The 17,113-nt window shown below is 40.9% G+C and overlaps 1 protein-coding gene across 3 annotated transcripts in view; it reads left to right on the top strand.

Annotated features, from left to right (window-relative positions):
- Positions 1-17,113, top strand: part of LOC144500763 (rho GTPase-activating protein 23-like) — a 369,135-nt gene that overhangs the window by 206,299 nt on the left and 145,723 nt on the right. Inside the window, exon 1 of one of the 3 annotated variants that reach the window (XM_078224178.1) lies at positions 10,711-10,968. The exons of 1 other annotated variant lie outside the window; for it this stretch is intronic. The gene's annotated coding sequence lies outside the window, so the exon portion shown is untranslated. Of the gene's footprint in view, positions 1-10,710; positions 10,969-17,113 lie in introns of those variants that run through there. One more of the 3 variants, XM_078224179.1, reaches the window with a different exon arrangement.

The following is a 17,113-nucleotide window of genomic DNA, read 5'->3' as shown; positions in this document are numbered from 1 at the left end:
CCTCTGTCAGGGACACAGGTACGGGGGCTGAGAGGAGAAGCCCATCCTGGTACTGATTTAGTTTGACTACAACTGGGAACAGAAGCATGAGAGGCCAGTCTTACTGAGCTGGACTATGGAGAATTGTTGGAGCAAAATGCTGTGGTGGAGTATGTCAAAGTCTGCAGAAGGACAAGGAGGTAACATCACAGTCACAGTCATCGTGGATATTATTGGTAACTTTTGCTTGGAGCATTTTCGTGCTGTGGCAGGACTGGAAGCCATTAGCTGGGAAAATCAGAAAGTTCTGGTGAAGAGAGCCACACTCTCTAGGTTGTCACTTCTCCCTTTTCTAAAATGCAACATGTTGTGTTCATCTGTTACCCCTGTTCTTGCTGATCCAGAATCCCAATGTCAGATTCTTCCCTTGTTTGAATCCATTTCTTGGCCTTCTCCTTCACACTGTTAATCATTCCAACCATACACCCCATGGCAGAAGTCTCTGTTCTTCCACCTGGCTTTTTGCATCTCCTGACAGGCAGCTGTACCTTCAGCCATCTGGAATCTTTGCTCCGGAATTCTTTCTTTCAATTCTTATGCCACATCATCTGTGCTTTCTTTGACCTCCTCACAAGTCACCTCCAAGTTTCTGCTCACTTCTCCTAAATCCACTCCTTTGAATGGTTTTTCCCATGTTGATGGTGCTGTATCAGTGCAAGTTGTTGTGGATTTGCTTTGTCAGCTCTACCAATACAAAGGAGGATTTTGTTCATTACTGTTTTGTATCTCTGCTGACATGAGCAGGAATGGAACTGGAATCTTAAGCATTTGGTTGGCCCCCATTGTTTCAAGTTAGTTACATAGTGCCTATTGTATTCAGCTTCCTGCCACTGTTAGTATCTCATCAGTGTATGCCTCTTCTATGAAAGAGGTGGGAAAATACTGTATTTTTCACTAATAATTAAAAATTAGTGTTTTTACTTTGCTAACAAAAGTGGGCTACAGTCCATATGTACGTTGTGATCTGGTTATAAACTAGAAAAGCTGTCATTTGAATCACATGATCAAATTCTGACTTTACCAGCACAATAATATGTTTTGGCAAATTGTTCATTGATGAATAAATAGATTGTGAAGAAATTGGGCCTGTGGAGTCACCTAGTGGCTCAAAGTGCAATTACACAGTAACTGCTGAAATAGCAAAATTAAGTTGGGAGTTGATTTTCAGTGAGAGATGGAACAAGATGTGATGCTCAAGCGAGGACAAAGTGCCAGAGAAGTAAGGGACAGATGATAAAAGAATCACACCATCACCACCACCAGACTGTTTGACAGGGCCAAGTGGTAGAAAGGTATAGCCTGACTGGGAGATTTTGTTCACCCCTCAGCCAGGGAAAAGGGAATACTGATAGCAAAACATAATTTAACAACTGATAAGAGGAAGTAAAGTTTGTGGACTGATGATGTATGCCTGAACCCAAGTTTTTAATGGGCCATAACATCCTTGCATTTGGGGGATATCCCAAAGGTGCGCTGGGGAATCCCTCTTGGAGATTTTCATGTAAAGGTTTACCCAGCAATTGTCCGGAAGGGCTGACTTCCTCTGATGTGGAGTTGCCGGTGTTGGACTGGGGTAAGCACAGTAAGAAGTCTCACAACACCAGGTTAAAGTCCAACAGGTTTATTTGGCAGCACGAGCTTTCGGAGTCTCAAGCTCCTTCTTCAGGTGAGTGAGGACTTGTAAATTGAGTTTGTATGCCCTGTTTGTGAACACAAGTCCTCGCCTGAAGAAGGAGCTTGAGGCTCTGAAAGCTAGTGCTGCCAAATAAACCTGTTGGACTTTAACCTGGTGTGTGAGACTTCTTACTGTGACTTTCTCTGGACAGTTGTGCTGGGCTGGGAACCATCCGATAAAGCTAACTAAGGTCTACCAGTTTTAACCTCGCAGTTACTCAGTGTTAGAAGGCAGAAAAAAACTTCAGAGTAGCTATTTTAAAGACCCAAACTGAGTCCTGCATGAAACATCCCTGACGCCCCCACACCATCACAACTTCCCACCCCCCCTGACCTGACAACCCCCCGGACCCGAATGCCCCCGTCCCCGCTGATGTCTGAACCCTCAGTCAGATTCCAATCACTGCCCTTGAAATTTACCTTCTCCCTTTCAATGGCCCTTTTAAACTCACCTGCTTTATGGCAACTAGTGCTGTAAAAAGAGGGCATGTCCTCCTTTGCTGCACCACTGCTGGAGCCCTTGAGTTACTTTGCTGTTCCAGTCTCACCCAGCCTGCATCAGGAAGATTGGGTATGACACGGGCTTTGGAATTCAAGTGAAGGCAAGTCGTTATGAAGTGGAAATCTGCTTGTGATTGCGAATGTTATTATCTTAGCTGATTTCCCACAATCTTGTGGAGATGGAACATTTTGGGTTAAGAAATTGCTGCAGTCCCTCAGCTGACACCCACAGACTTGGTCAGCAAGTCTATCTTCTGAATCCAAGGCAATCATCATCCTTTTCATTCTTTGAAACTGAGTAGTTTTGTTATTGAATGCCAGCATTTGCACATGATATTTAAGATTCATTTAGTGCTTGATACTTGGGCCAAAATTTCAAACTTCACAAACTTGGGAATATTCCATTCAAATGAATAATCCTATACATTTAAGAACGTACGCTTTTCTTGCTACTGATTATGCACATTGAGTTAGTAAATTTCATGTTCTGGTTATTAATGCATCATATTTTAGTAGGCTTTAAATAGGCCGGAATACTGTTGACACTTGTTTTCCTCTTTGAATATGTGTAACAGACAACCCACGAGTGAATTATTTCCCTCCAGCTGCGTATATCTGGTTACTTTGCTTAGGGTTAACAATCGATTTGCTGTAACAGTTCACAGTGAAATTTACATGAACTAAATACACATTAGGAATCCTATTTAAATATGGAAAGATCACACTCAGAAGCAGACTGTTACAGGTTGAAATGACTCCAGTGTTCATTTACCATTAAATAACAAAGTCTAGGAATCAGTGTTGTAAGCATAAGTCAATATTGCCATTTTCATACATCCTAGAAAGTTTTTTTTTGAGCCCTAGAATGATTACAGCACAGAAGGAGGCCATTCAGTCTACCGTGCCACTGCTGGCTCTCTACAAGGGCAATTCAGTTTGTGCTACTGCCCTGTAGCCCTGAAAATCTTTTCTCTATTGATGATGATCAAATTCTCTTTTGAAAGCCACAATTGAATCTACCTCCACCACGCTTGCAGGCAATACTTCAAAAACTTCAGCCCGCGCTCCATAAAATGGTTTCTCTCATGCCTCCACTCTTGCCAATCCTTTCACCAATGGGAGCAGTTTCTGCTGTCTACTCTGTCCAGACCAGACCTCTCATGATTTTGAATACCGATATCCAAGTCTCTTGGCATTGTTTCTAGGGCAACTCTGCTTAACAAGAAGTAATACTTTTGGAACAATTTCATCCATTTTTTTTTCTAAACTTATCAATTGCATTTATTACTTTTACCGATTACTTAAAATATCAGAGATTGATTTTTTTCACTATACGGATGTTTGAGGTGTTCTGGCATATTGCTGCAATAGAACCAAATCTGTCTAGACAATTACTGCTACTGATTGGATTTGTAAAATTATTTATTTGCTTGAATAAAATAAACTTAAACTGCCAAGCAGAAGAAACGTTCTTTCTACAACACGTGATATAGCTTCAAATTGTTCTTCCTGATTTAATTTGTAAGAGTAATTGGGTGACGCAACCTCTACACTGTATCCAAACATTAATCTGAATTTTTCTACTGATAATGTGTATTTGGCTTAAGGTTCAAACTGTCATTGACTTCAAATCAGTGAGCAACTCATTTCCATTATTTTGTACCTTTTACATAATCACATTGTATGCTTACTGTGACGTTAGTGTACCTTTAAGAACGTTTTTTAAAAATCATGATCTCTGCAGCTCACACAGCTTCAGTGTTTTCTTAACTCACAACCTCAGCTGATGTCATTTGTTACCGCTTGACTGGAGATGTCCTTTTATTGCTACTCTAATAGCTTAAATGGGGGTCTGTTTATTTTAACTCTGGGTTGTTTTACGATCCTGCATTGTTAGGAGGACAGTCATGTGTTTTTGGACAGTTTTTGTTTCCTTTCCAGTGAGTGTAAGGTTTCATTTTCTGTTTGGCTGCAGTTAGAGTTGACATTTTTAGAAGGGACATCAAGCTGAAAAGAAGTCTCTCCCTAGTTTCGGAAATTCTGCTGGTTAGCTGAAAGCAAGGTCTTGCATTTCTGAAGGGGGAATTGGCTGTTGGTGGCTTGCCTAAAATCCCTGATGTTTTGGGAAGCTGTTCTGACTTCAAACTGTTCTGAGTCTATTCAGAGAACTGCAGACTTCCACCAAAGGTCTCAAGTCCAGTATCATGTGAGCATTAGTCTTTGCTGTGTTTTGTGAAAAGGATTTTGTCTATGGCAAGGGTTTTGGTTTGATTGGAACACATCAACTGTATTTGTTAAGGGTTATGCATTATCGTGGTTGTTTTGTTTCTTGTTTATAATTGATAAAAGTTTTTATTAATTTTCTTAGTATACATGTTAACTATATTCTTAAATAAACTTTATTTGATAAGAACTCCCTAGTAGGTCATTTGAATCATACCTGAAGTGAAACTTATCATGCTTATCCTCACCAAAGCAAGATGCAGGCAGATTCCATAAAACACTTTGGAGTTTCTGACCTAAACCATAACAACTGGGGGCTCTCTCTTGTGGGATTTAAATCTATATTTCTTGATTGATTTGGTATTATGAGATTATCGAACTCAAAGACAGTGAGTGGTGAGCATATTGGTGTTTTCTTTTCAGGTGTTGTATTCAGGTTTAAATAGGGAGTGCCATGTGGAATAATGGCTCTTTCAGAGGCTAAGAAGTTCCTGGGGGAGGAGGACGTCACGCAAGGTGGTTTACAAAACCTGACTAAAACAAAGCTTTTAAAATTGGCTAAAACATTGCAGTTGATATTGCCTGACGCCGTAAGGAAAGGGGAGATAATTATGGTGATAGCTCAGCATTTCAAATTGGCAGAAATGCAGTCAGAATAATTGGAAATGGCTAGAATTCAATTACAAATGAAATAGCTTAAACTCTAAATCAAGGAAAGCGAGAGAATAGCGTGCCAAAGAAAGGGATGCAATTGCAGAAGAAAAAGCAAAAGAAAGAGAGGTCAATGTAGCAGAAAAAGCAGAAGAATGGAAACAGTTTGAATGACAAAAAGAAATTAAACTGCTTGAACTGCAGGCAAGGGAAAAAGAAAAAGAGAATTTGAATGTCAGAAACTGGCAATAAAAAATGAATGTTCGTTAAAATTGGTGGAGGTAAAAGGAGGTACAGCTTGAGAATAGTGATGAGGACAGTGAGAAGGAGCAAGATCTTCGTAATCAAAGGCTTGCTGGGGATCTATTCAAATATGTCCAAGCATTGCCAAGGTTTGATGAGAAGGATGTAGAAGCTTTATTCATTTCATTTGAGAAAGTGGCTAAACAAATGGCCACAGAGGTGGGTATTATTGATTCAAACAAAGTTGGTAAGTAGAGCTAATGAAATTTTGTCACTATCAGAGGAGATATCTGGGAAGTAGGATGAGGTGAAAAAAATATATTAAAATATCTTACCAAATGGCAGAACAGATTCGAGAGGCTGAATGGCGGCCTCTAGTTCCAATTTCTTCTGACAATATAATGATGCGCTCTGATATTGATGATATCAATAGAGTTACAACAGAAAAATATAGAAATAAAACAGTTGTATCAGAAATATACATGGAAGAAGAATCTGAGTGCATACCAGAATGTTATTACCTTAAAAATGAAGTCTTAATGAGGAAATGGAGACCATTACATATTCAGGCAGAAGTGGGCAGAAGTTCAATCAAGTGGTATTGCCAGTAGGGTATAGAAAGGGGGTGTTGCGAGTAAAACATGAGGTACCAGTAGGAGGTCATTTGGGAGTAAGGAAAACTCGAGCTAAAATACAAAAACATTTTATTGGCCTGGACTGCGTAAAGATGTAGTTAAATTTTGTCGGTCATGTCACACATGTCAAGTGATAGGGAAACCTCAAGCGGTGATAAAACCAGCACCCTTAATACCCATTCCAGGGTATTACAAAAGTGGGAATCAATATCTATTGACCATAATGGATGTGTCAGATACAAGAATTGTATGGAGGATATATGGATTAATTTTCCCTTGCTATAGATTAACTGGTGGAATTGGAGATTTACCATGATCATTAATTACTTCTTTATTTATCTTAATTTGCTTTCAAAAGTTGTGCTTTTCTTGGGCTTTGCTTGTGATACTCTTATTGTACTTTCTCTTGAGCAACGCTGGATCTTAAATGGAGTCTCATGTAATTATTGTATTTCCATCCTTGAAAGGTTTACTTTGACATATGCACAAAACTGTCTAGAATGCCACCAGGTAGTGGAAAGGAAAAACTTTTGTATGTTTAGAGTCGAATTCTCTTGAGATGTGTTTCAGTAAAATCCTCACTAAATGAAAGATGTATTAAATTCACAATTAATTATCCCTCCACCTCAATTATGTTTTTGGAAGATTGTTCTCATTATCCTTTAATTTCCCCAAGTTTCTGCCATAGTTCTTTGTCCCACCCCCAGAGGGGCATTAAATTTATCTGAAAGATGCAAACCGTACATTGTGCTTCTGTGAAGGGCGTTGGCTCTTATCCTTAACATCCAGCCTGGTGACCTCAAGCCCCTGGAACTGAGTTGAGAACACAGAAATAACAAGCTGTAGCACTTAGTGCTAAATTTAGTTTAATATCTTGGAAATGGAACAGAGTGGTTGGAATTTATCCATTAATGTCAGTGCTGATTTACAAATGTATTTGCTGACTACATTTTTTACAAGTTTTCTCAGCTAGCTTAATTTGCTTATTAACAGTTGTTAATTATTAATATAATTATTGTAACAATTAATATTAACACAAGGTTAGTAAACAACATTGGAACGCACAGGATTGGGGATAATATACTGAAATATATAGGTTAACAAACAGAAAGCATAGTAGAAATAAATGGGCCATTCTCACATCAGAAGCCTGTGATGTGTGGGGACCACAAGGATCAGTGCTTGAGCCTCAGCTATTCACAATCTATATCAATGATTTGGATGTGGGGATCAAATATAATACTTCCAAGTTGCTGATGCCTCAAAACACGATGGTAGTGAGTTCTGAGGACGATGCAAAGAGGCTTCAAGAGAATGTAGACAGGCTAAGTGAGTGGACAAGAATATTGGAGGGAGGGCAGGGGAGGCGATTCTCCTTTCCCGCTGTGCTGCTTTTTTAGTGCAGTTGGCCAGGAAACTCCAGCGGGATCCATTTCGAGGGCCCTCCGCTGGGTGCCCAGACCTGAGCGCATCTCCCAGTGCTGGATTTCTGGTGCTGTCAGCTCCATGCCGGAAATCGGTGCGGAGCTGCATAATAAATGCAGCGCCTAATTTCCATATATTTTAAATCTCGTTTGCGGCCTGGGACTTAAGTCTCCTGGCTCGCTAGCATCTCCCCCCTGCCAGGAGTGTTTCACTCCAGCGGGGTTTATTGTAGCTCCCCACTTGCGGGGAGCTGGTGGCTTGACTCCGCTGGAGTGAATGGGGAGCAATCGAGGCTCCCCCCAGAGGGTTGGGTGCCGGGGCTGGTGCCCTCTGGGCATTGGCACCTTGGCAGTGCCAGCCTGGTACCCCTGACTGCCCAAAGGACAAAGTGCCAATGGCCAGGAGGCAGTGCCAAGGGACGGGTCCTAATGGGGCAGGGCATGATGGGGGCAGGGGCCTCTGGTAGGACGATCGTTGGGGGTTGGGGGGGGGGGGGGGGGGGGATCCTGCTGCCACTCTGTAGTTGGGATCGGTGGGGGGAAGGAGAGAGGCCAGCGATCGGGACTCATCATGGTTGTGGGGGGGGATGAGGCTGGCACCGCAGGATTGCGGGGCTAGCCAGCAATCGGGAGGCCAGCAGACAGGGGGCCACTGCGGCACTGCAGTGCAGAGTGTGGGAGATTCTTTTTTTAAACTCCCGCTGAAAAAAAACAGTGATTTACTCCAGTTTTTACGCAAATTCAACACTTAGAATTTTTGGGGGAGAATTGTCCTCATGGCAGATGAAAAATAAGGTGATCAGGTGTGAAATTATCCAGTGTGAATGTAGCCCAGTCCATCACGCAAACCAGCCTTCCATCCATTGACTCTGTCTATACTTCCCGCTGTCTCGGAAAAGCAGCTAGCATAATTAAGGACCCCACGCACCCCGGACATTCTCTCTTCCACCTTCTTCTGTCGGGAAAAAGATACAAAAGTCAGGTCACGTACCAACCGACTCAAGAACAGCTTCTTCCCTTCTGCTGTCAGACTTTTGAATGGACTTACCTTGCATTAAGTTGATTTTTCTCTATACCCTAGCTATGACTGTAGCACTACATTCTGCATTCTCTCATTTCCTTCTCTACAAACAGTATGCTTTGTATAGCATGCAAGAAACAATACTTTTCACTATGTTAATACATGTGACAATAAATCAACTCAAATCAAAATTATCCACTTTGGTCAGTAAAGCAGAAATGTAGAGTATTCCTTAAATGGTGAAAGCTTGGTGTCATTGCTCATGAGTCACTAAAAGCTAGAATGCAGGTGTAGCAAGTAATTAAGACAAATGCTATTTTGGTCTTTATTGAGTACAGGAGATGTCCTGCTGCAATTGTATATAGCCTTGGTGAGACCACGTTGAGTATTGTGTACAGTTTTGGTCTCCTTGCCTAAGGAAGGATATATTTTCCATGGAGGGAGTACAATGAAGGTTCACTAGACTGATTTTTGGGATGGCGAATTGTCCTATAAAGCGAGATTGAGGAAGCTGGGACTGTATTCTCCAGAGTTTCAATGAGGCAATCTCTTTGAAACATGCAAAATTCTTACAGGCTCAGCAAGGAAATGTGATTCCCCTGGGAGGGATTTGTGGTCTAGAACGAGGGGACACAGTCTCAGAATAAGAATAGATAATTTAGGTGTGAGATTCGGAGAAATTTTGGAATTTCTTCATTCAACTTAGTCATTTTTTTTTAGAAATCTCCTACCTCAGAGGGTTTTATAAACTAAATCATTGAGTATATGCAAAACAAAAATTGATAGGTTTCTAAAAGTAAAGACATCAAGGGATATGGTGATTGTGCAGGAAAATGGCTTTGAGGTAGGAGATCAGACGTGATCTAATTGAATGGCGGAGAAGGGTCAAGGAGCCAAATGGCCAACTTCTGTTCCTATCCTCTATGTTGCTATTGCGTTCAAAGAACAATGTTACACAGTGTAACTCCCATACTCTAGTACTGCTGTATACCAAATAGTTGAAACCTAGAACTCACATTACCATCTAGTTTTGAGGCATCAGCAAATATGGAAGTCAAAGGTGTATATTTCCAGAAAATTGTACATTGGCTACTAAATGGGCAAAGTTGTTGGCTCAAGGCTTTTTGTCATTAAGTTGTATATTTTATTTGCTAGAAGTTCTATTGGAAAGGATTTATATTTATCATGGTTTTGAATGATGGAGATGTGAAGCACTCTGTAAGGTGCAGTATAATCTTTAATTTTTTTTATTCATTCGTGGGACATGGCTGTTGCTGACTGGCCAGCATTTATTGCTCATCCCTAGTTGCCTTTGGATTAATACAACTGAATAGCTTGCCAGGCCTTTTGAGAGGGCAGAGTCAACCACATTGCTATGGCCCTGGACTCACGTAGGCCAGACCAGGTAAGGATGGCAGATTTCCTTCCCTAAAGGACATTAGTGAACCAGGTGGGTTTTTCCGACAATCAAAATAGTTTCATGATCATCATTAGAATCTTAATTCCAGACCTTTTTATTGAATTCAAATTCCACCATCTGCTGTGGTGGGATTATAGCTCGGGTCCCCAGAACATTAGCTGAGTTTCTGGATTAATGGTCTAGCGAATATATCACAAGGCGATCACCTCCCCAAACTAAATAACTATTGGTCATGAATGTCAAATATATCTTCAAGGATAATATTTTCTTTGTTCCAATTCATAGTTAAGATTTTTGGAATTTTAAGACGCCCTGCCTGCCAATTTAAATTGCTACACTGTCGGAAGTAAAAGGTCTACAGCAAAACTTTACAAATGTTCACCTAATTTTATAAGTAAATCCCTGGTGGACAAACCCCCACCACCCCACCCCAACACCACCACCATTGAGGTTTAATCAAAATAATAAATGAATAATTTTAAAAAATATTACACCATTTGATATGGGCAGTATTAAGGGCAGTGAGGAATGGGCAATAAATTCTGCTCTTGCTCGTGGTGCCATATGCCACAATTTAAAAAAAAAGAGAATTTGATGCATAAAGAATAATAATTGCCAAAAAATAAGAGGTAAAATTGGAACTGTCACATACGCAAAGGTTCATTGTAAACCAGTGAGAAAAATCTCATTAGCAATTATCAGTTTGTTGACCTAATTCAAGTAACTTTATGCTGCTGGAACAGGAGAGTACCTGAATTTTTCTGAAACATAACTTTTATGATTACTATGTCGTTCTTGGAATTGATTACACATATACACGCTAAAACCATGTGAATAATGTGGTTAACTATAGCTACCAATGGAATTTGGTCATGAATTCTTCCCCTCCCCCATGTCCTCCCAGGCAGTTGTTTTTTCAGTGAGGCTACTGGGGCTTTCGTGAATGGTGTTGGTTGGATTGTAGAATAAGATGAGCAGCAAAAAAGAAAGATTTAGGTTAAGAAGTTGTGGATATTAAGTAATAGAAGAATGAAAGAAATAAAACAGATGTGAGACAGTGTTATACAGGCTGGAAAAGAAGCTTCACCGCCAAATTTGAAAGATGAAGAGAAGAAAGGTGATGAAAGTAGATAAAATGTAAGTACTAGCAGAGGGACCAAATATTTCAACTGTTTATTTAAAGACATACTAAGGGGTTGAGAGAGTTGTTTCAATTGAATATGAACAGGTTTGCCTTTAATTTCACCAACATTCTCTCTTTTTGAATTGTTTGATATGTTGAAAATGTTCCTGTCCAACTCCTGAGAATGTAAAGGAAATATGCTCACCCTGTTTGTATTGAACCTTTAACTTTCTACTTGTTTTTTCATTCAAACCTGATTGTAACTGAAATAGCTCTGTTAAAAATGAACGCTGAAACCTGTTATTTGTATTCAACAAAATACTATCAGTATTAAAGGAAAAATATGATTGTTGAAGTTCTAACTTATGTTTCCTGGTTTAAGTGTAAGAAAGATCTTCCTTTTATGTTGCATCTTCATTTCCTCAGGATGTTTCAAAGTGCTTCACAGTTAATTAATTTTGAAGTGTAGTCACTGTTATGTCGGCTGAAACATTAGCCAGGTTGCTGACGCGATCCAACATACAACAATGTTGGTCTATTTTGATAGTGCTGATTAAAGAAGGATTGTTGACCAAGACACTAGGATAACTATTCTACTCTTCAAATAACTCTGAGGAATCTTTTATGATCAGCTAAATTGGTGAACAAGCCCATAATTCACCAAAAGACTGACCTTCAATAACATAGCACTCTCTCCTGTGCTGCGGTATCAGTTTAAATTTAAGATGTGTTTAAGATCTGGGTAGGGCTTGCAATCTCCCAACACCAGGTTAAGTCCAACAGGTTTATTTGGTACCACAAGCCACAAGCTTTCGGAGCGCTGCTCCTTCATCAGGTGAGTGGGAGTTCTGTTCACAAACGGGGCATATATAGACACAAACTCAATTTGCAAAATAATGGTTGGAATGCGAGTCTTTACAGGTAATCAAGTCTTAAAGGTACAGACAATGTGAGTGGAGAGAGCGTTAAGCACAGGTTAAAGAGATGTGTATTGTCTCCAGCCAGGACAGTTAGTGAGATTTTGCAAGCCCAGGCAACTCGTGGAGGTTACAGGTTGTGTGACATGAACCCAAGATCCCGGTTGAGGCCGTCCTCATGTGTGTGGAACTTGGCTATCAGTTTCTGCTCAGCGATTCTGCGTTGTGTGTCGTGAAGGCTGCCTTGGAGAACACTTACCCGAAGATCAGAGGCTAAATGCTCGTGACTGCTGAAGTGTTCCCCAACAGGAAGGGAACACCACTTGACAATCACCAGATAGGAGTGTTCCCTTCCTGTTGGGGAATACTTCAGCAGTCATGGGCATTCAGCCTCTGATCTTCGGGTAAGCGTTCTCCAAGGTGGCCTTCATGTCACACGACAACGCAGAATCGCTGAGCAGAAACTGATAGCCAAGTTCCGCACACATGATGACGGCCTCAACCAGGATCTTGGGTTTATGTCACACTATCTACCACAGCAACCTCTGCAAGACATGCCGGATCATCGACACGGATGCCATCATCTCACGTGAGAACACCTTCCACCAGGTACATGGTACATACACTTGTGACTCGGCCAACGTTGTCTACCTGATACGCTGCAGGAAAGGATGTCCTGAGGCATGGTAGATTGGGGAGACCATGCAGACGCTGCGACAACGAATGAATGAACACCGCTCGACAATCATCAGGCAGGAGTGTTCCCTTCCAGTCGGGGAACACTTCAGCAGTCACAGGCATTCAGCCTCTGATCTTCAGGTAAGCGTTCTCCAAGGCGGCCTTCACGACACACGACAACGCAGAATCGCTGAGCAGAAACTGATAGCCAAGTTCCGCACACACGAGGATGGCCTCAACCAGGATCTTGGTTTCATGTCACACTATCTGTAATCCCCACGACTTGCCTAGGCTTGCAAAATCTCACTAACTGTCCTGGTTGGAGACAATACACATCTCTTTAACCTGTGCTTAACCCTCTCTCCACTCACATTGTCTGTACCTTTAAGACTTGATTACCTGTAAAGACTCGCATTCCAACCATTATTTTGCAAATTGAGTTTGTGTCTTTATGTGTCCTGTTTGTGAATAGAACTCCCACTCACCTGATGAAGGGGCAGCGCTCCAAAAGCTAGTGGCTTTTGCTACCAAATAAACCTGTTGGACTTTAACCTGGTGTTGTGAGACTTCTTACTGTGCTTACCCCAGTCCAACGCCGGCATCTCCACATTAGGGCTTGCAACCCTTGACATTTGACTTAGATGTGGTGTTACCATTGAGCCAAGCTGGCAGGGATGCTGCGTAAGGTTATATATGAATTTTTAATACTACATGTGTTTAGCAGGGATCTGACAGAATTGTCACTTTCAGAAAGCTGCAGTATCCTGCTTCATTGATTTGTTCCTGTTTTGCTGGTAAGGAATATAGAATAAGATGCATGGAGAAGGTAACCCAAAAGTCCAAATTGAACATATTTTGAAAAATAATCAAATGAACTTGAACTAGTCCACTTCTCTAAAAGCACAAGGTGATGTGTCCTAATTGTGTAGAATGGATGCCACTGCACATAATCCTATGGTTCTGAGTTCAATGCTTTATCAGCATTGGCTTGAAAAAGAAACATTTCATTGCAATCAACTTCATCCATATATCGCCACAATGTGCTGCTGCCATACTTTCTTTTGGCTTTTAGAATCATAGAATTGTTACAGCAAAGGAGACGATTGGGCTCATCATGTCTGTGCCAGAGTAATTCATCTAGTGTCGCTCCCCCATCTTTTCCTTGTCGTCCTGCAATTTTTTCCTCTTCAGACAATGATCCAAATCTCTTTTGAAAGCCGTGATTAAATCTGCCTCCACCACACTCTTATGCAGTACATTCCAGATCCTAAACATTCACTGAATAATAAAGTTGTTCCTCAAGTTGCCATTATTTCTTTTGCCAGTCACCTTAAATCAGTGTCCTCTGGTTTACGACCCCTCCACCAGTGGGCACAGTTTTTACTCATTTACTCTGTGTAAACCTTTCATGATTTTGAGTACCTCTTTCAAATCTCCTTTCAACTTTCTCTTCAAGGACAATAGCCCCAGTTTCTCCAATCTTTCTATCCAAAGTTGTTGGAGACCAGTCATTGCAGTCCCAGAACATCACAGCTGTCAGCTCGACAATAGATCCCAATACTAACAGATTCTGGCGTAATTAAGCAATCCAACATATCCTAGGTTATTAAAACAATCTTGACAGTTCCCAGCTCAGTAAAGTAATCCAATGGATCCTAGATCTATAACCCTGTCTAACAGATTCCAGCTTGAGAATAAAGGTTCATACTAATGGAAAATGAGGATGCATTTCCAAAGATTACCAATTCCTCAGACTGTGTACCGCACTATCCTGATTCAACAGCAGGTCACCGAGGATCAAACAACTTCCACCAGCAGGCTTTATTCTGATTCAGGTACATTTAATTGGCTGTGTTGGAGCTGAATACTACAAGTTGCTTATTAAGGGCATGATTGCATAACAGCATATAGCTCTGAAACTTGTCTTGCATAGAAGCAGAATATAGAATCATAGAACAGATACAGCACGGAAGAAAACCGTTCGGCCCGTTGTGAAGAGGGAACATTTCAGAGAGAACATGTACCAAGCTCATTAAATTAAAAGATGATTATGTTTTATATTTACAGTAAAGCTTAGGCAGTTACTTAAATTTAAAATACTCCAAACTTTACAATAATGCTCCATTTCAGTGTGATAATGGGGAGGAGGAGTGATATCTGAACATGATTTTTTAATAGTTTGGCATTATATCACCCAAAGTTAACATTATCTGATTTTGTTGAATGGTAAAATTTACCTTGAGAGTGGTTACTCATTGTACATAAAGAAGACTTGCATTTGTGTTCACAACCTCAGGTTGTCCCAAAGTGCCTTGCAGTCAATAAAGTTTATTTATTTGTCACAAGTAAGGCTTACATTAACATTGCAATGAAGTTACTGTGAAATTCCCCTAGTTGCCACCGTCTGGCACCTGTTTTGTAGTCACTGTGGTAATGTAGAAAATGTAGCTGTCAATTTATGCACAGCAAACTCCTACAAACAGCAAAGTGATAATGACCAGAATAGTTGCTCGAGTATTGTTCATTGATGGACAATACTCGAGCAACTATGGGGGCTGATTCTCCCAAAAAAGTTCTAAGTACTGAATTTGCAGGAAAAATGTTGTAAATCACGATTGTTTTGTCAGTGGGAGTTCAGACTCGAATCTCCCACACTCCGTGCATTGCAGTGGCCACAATTGTGAATATCATTAAACGCTCAGGGGCAGGGCCTATTCAGGTCAGAGTCCGACAGTTCCGAGCTTGTACGCATGCGCAGTGGCTCTACATTGTCCGCCTGCAGTTTGCTGGCCAGCCTGGGACCCCCGCACTGCTGCTTCTCCCCCCTCCCCCCCCCTCCCCCGGCCCAATCATGGCCCCCACGACCATTCCTGGGCCAGCCCAACCCCCCTCCCGTCCTGGAGCACCCGATCTCCAGGCCCCTCCCCCACCAGCAGTGACAATCCCACACCGGCAGACCACCCCCCGCCAAAAAATTAGCAGGTCGGAATGAGAGAATGGCCCCCAGTAAGTTCACAGCAGGTTATACTTAGCTCTGTTATTTTCTTGGTTCTTAGCATTTTTGTGGTTCCTTTGTGCCCTACGTTAAGAACCATTCTTTACACAAAATTGGCTCAGTTGTATTTTCAACCATATATAATTGGTTTCTCGGAATTTTTTATTGTCATGTTAATATTGGTGTACTATTCACAAAAGTGTTTTCAATAATTAAATTATTAAAGGAAATTCCAAAGAATATCTCATTTTCCTATTTTATCAAGTACTAGAAAACCGAATCACAGATTATGGTGCGGAATGAGACTATTTTGCATATCGTGTCTGCACTAGCTCTCCGAAGAAGTATCATGACAGTGCCATTCCCCTGCCTTTTCCCCATATACCTGTACATTGATTCTATTCAAATAATCATCTAATGCCCTTTTGAATGCATCAATTGGACCTGCGTCTACCAGACCTCCAGGAAGTGTATTCCAGACCCGAACCACTCGTTATGTGACAAAGGTTTTTCTTGCATCACATTTCCTTCTTTTGCAAATCACTTTAAATTTGTGCCCTCTTGTTCTTGATCCTTTCACAAGCAGGAGCAATTTTTCCCTAACTATTCTGTCCCCTCATGATTTTGAACATCTCTATCAACTCTCCTCTTGGCCGCCTTCTCTCCAAGGAAAACAGTCCCAACCTCTCCAATCTATCTTCATAACTGAAGTTTCTCATCCGGTGGAACTGTTCTTATAAATATCTCCTACACTCGCTCCAATGCACTCTTTTCATCAGGGCGTTAATTCTAATAAACTAGAACATATTTATAATGCAGACAGTATCATGTATCTCACAATAAAGAGACCCGTTAGTTTATATTAAACCCCAGGGCCACAGTATTTTGCCATTTGATCTCGCTTTATAATTATAGACTACATGAACATTTTGATACTGTCAGGAATTGGATAACGTTTTTGCAAGAATGAATGATGCAGAAACAGCCAGTTGACCTTTTTCTGTCAAATGGCTTGGTAAACACTGCACAAAATAACTCGAGATGACAGATTATGGGACTCAAAACTTTCTCAACTCATATTTAAACAAAACAATTTACAACCCTCTCACCATCTTTTTAAGTCTTTACATGTACGCATTATTCCTTACAGAAGAAAAATGGTAACTTCTAATTAGCTTAACATATCCACTGTTATTTTCAGTTATGTGTTATGCTTATTATGGTTGAGGTTGTCAGTGATGTGGAAGGCACCAATTTTTCCATTTTTGGGATTCCAGCAGAAAGTATTGCCGGAAACCTCCAACCTCACCTGTGGCTGTGATTCTCCGGTCCTGTGGCAATAAATGGAGTTTTGGTTGAGTGACAAATTCTCTGTTCTTGGTGGCAGTGGGGGCAAGGCAAATCAGATTGGAGAATCTTGCCCTATGTTTATACAAAGTTTATTAGATAAAGAACAAGGCCTCCTCAACTCTATCCCAATGTGCACAACTGCGAAAGAGCACAATTTTCTGCATGGTATTTTTCATTTCCACCACTCATTTCTTGGCTGCTGCAAGTGTGAGCTGATAA

Source organism: Mustelus asterias, chromosome 11 (assembly GCF_964213995.1).
Source record: "Mustelus asterias chromosome 11, sMusAst1.hap1.1, whole genome shotgun sequence".
Taxonomy (NCBI): domain Eukaryota; kingdom Metazoa; phylum Chordata; class Chondrichthyes; order Carcharhiniformes; family Triakidae; genus Mustelus; species Mustelus asterias.
The sequence above is the reverse complement of the archived record's forward strand: the minus strand, read 5'-3'. Positions and strand labels throughout refer to the sequence as shown.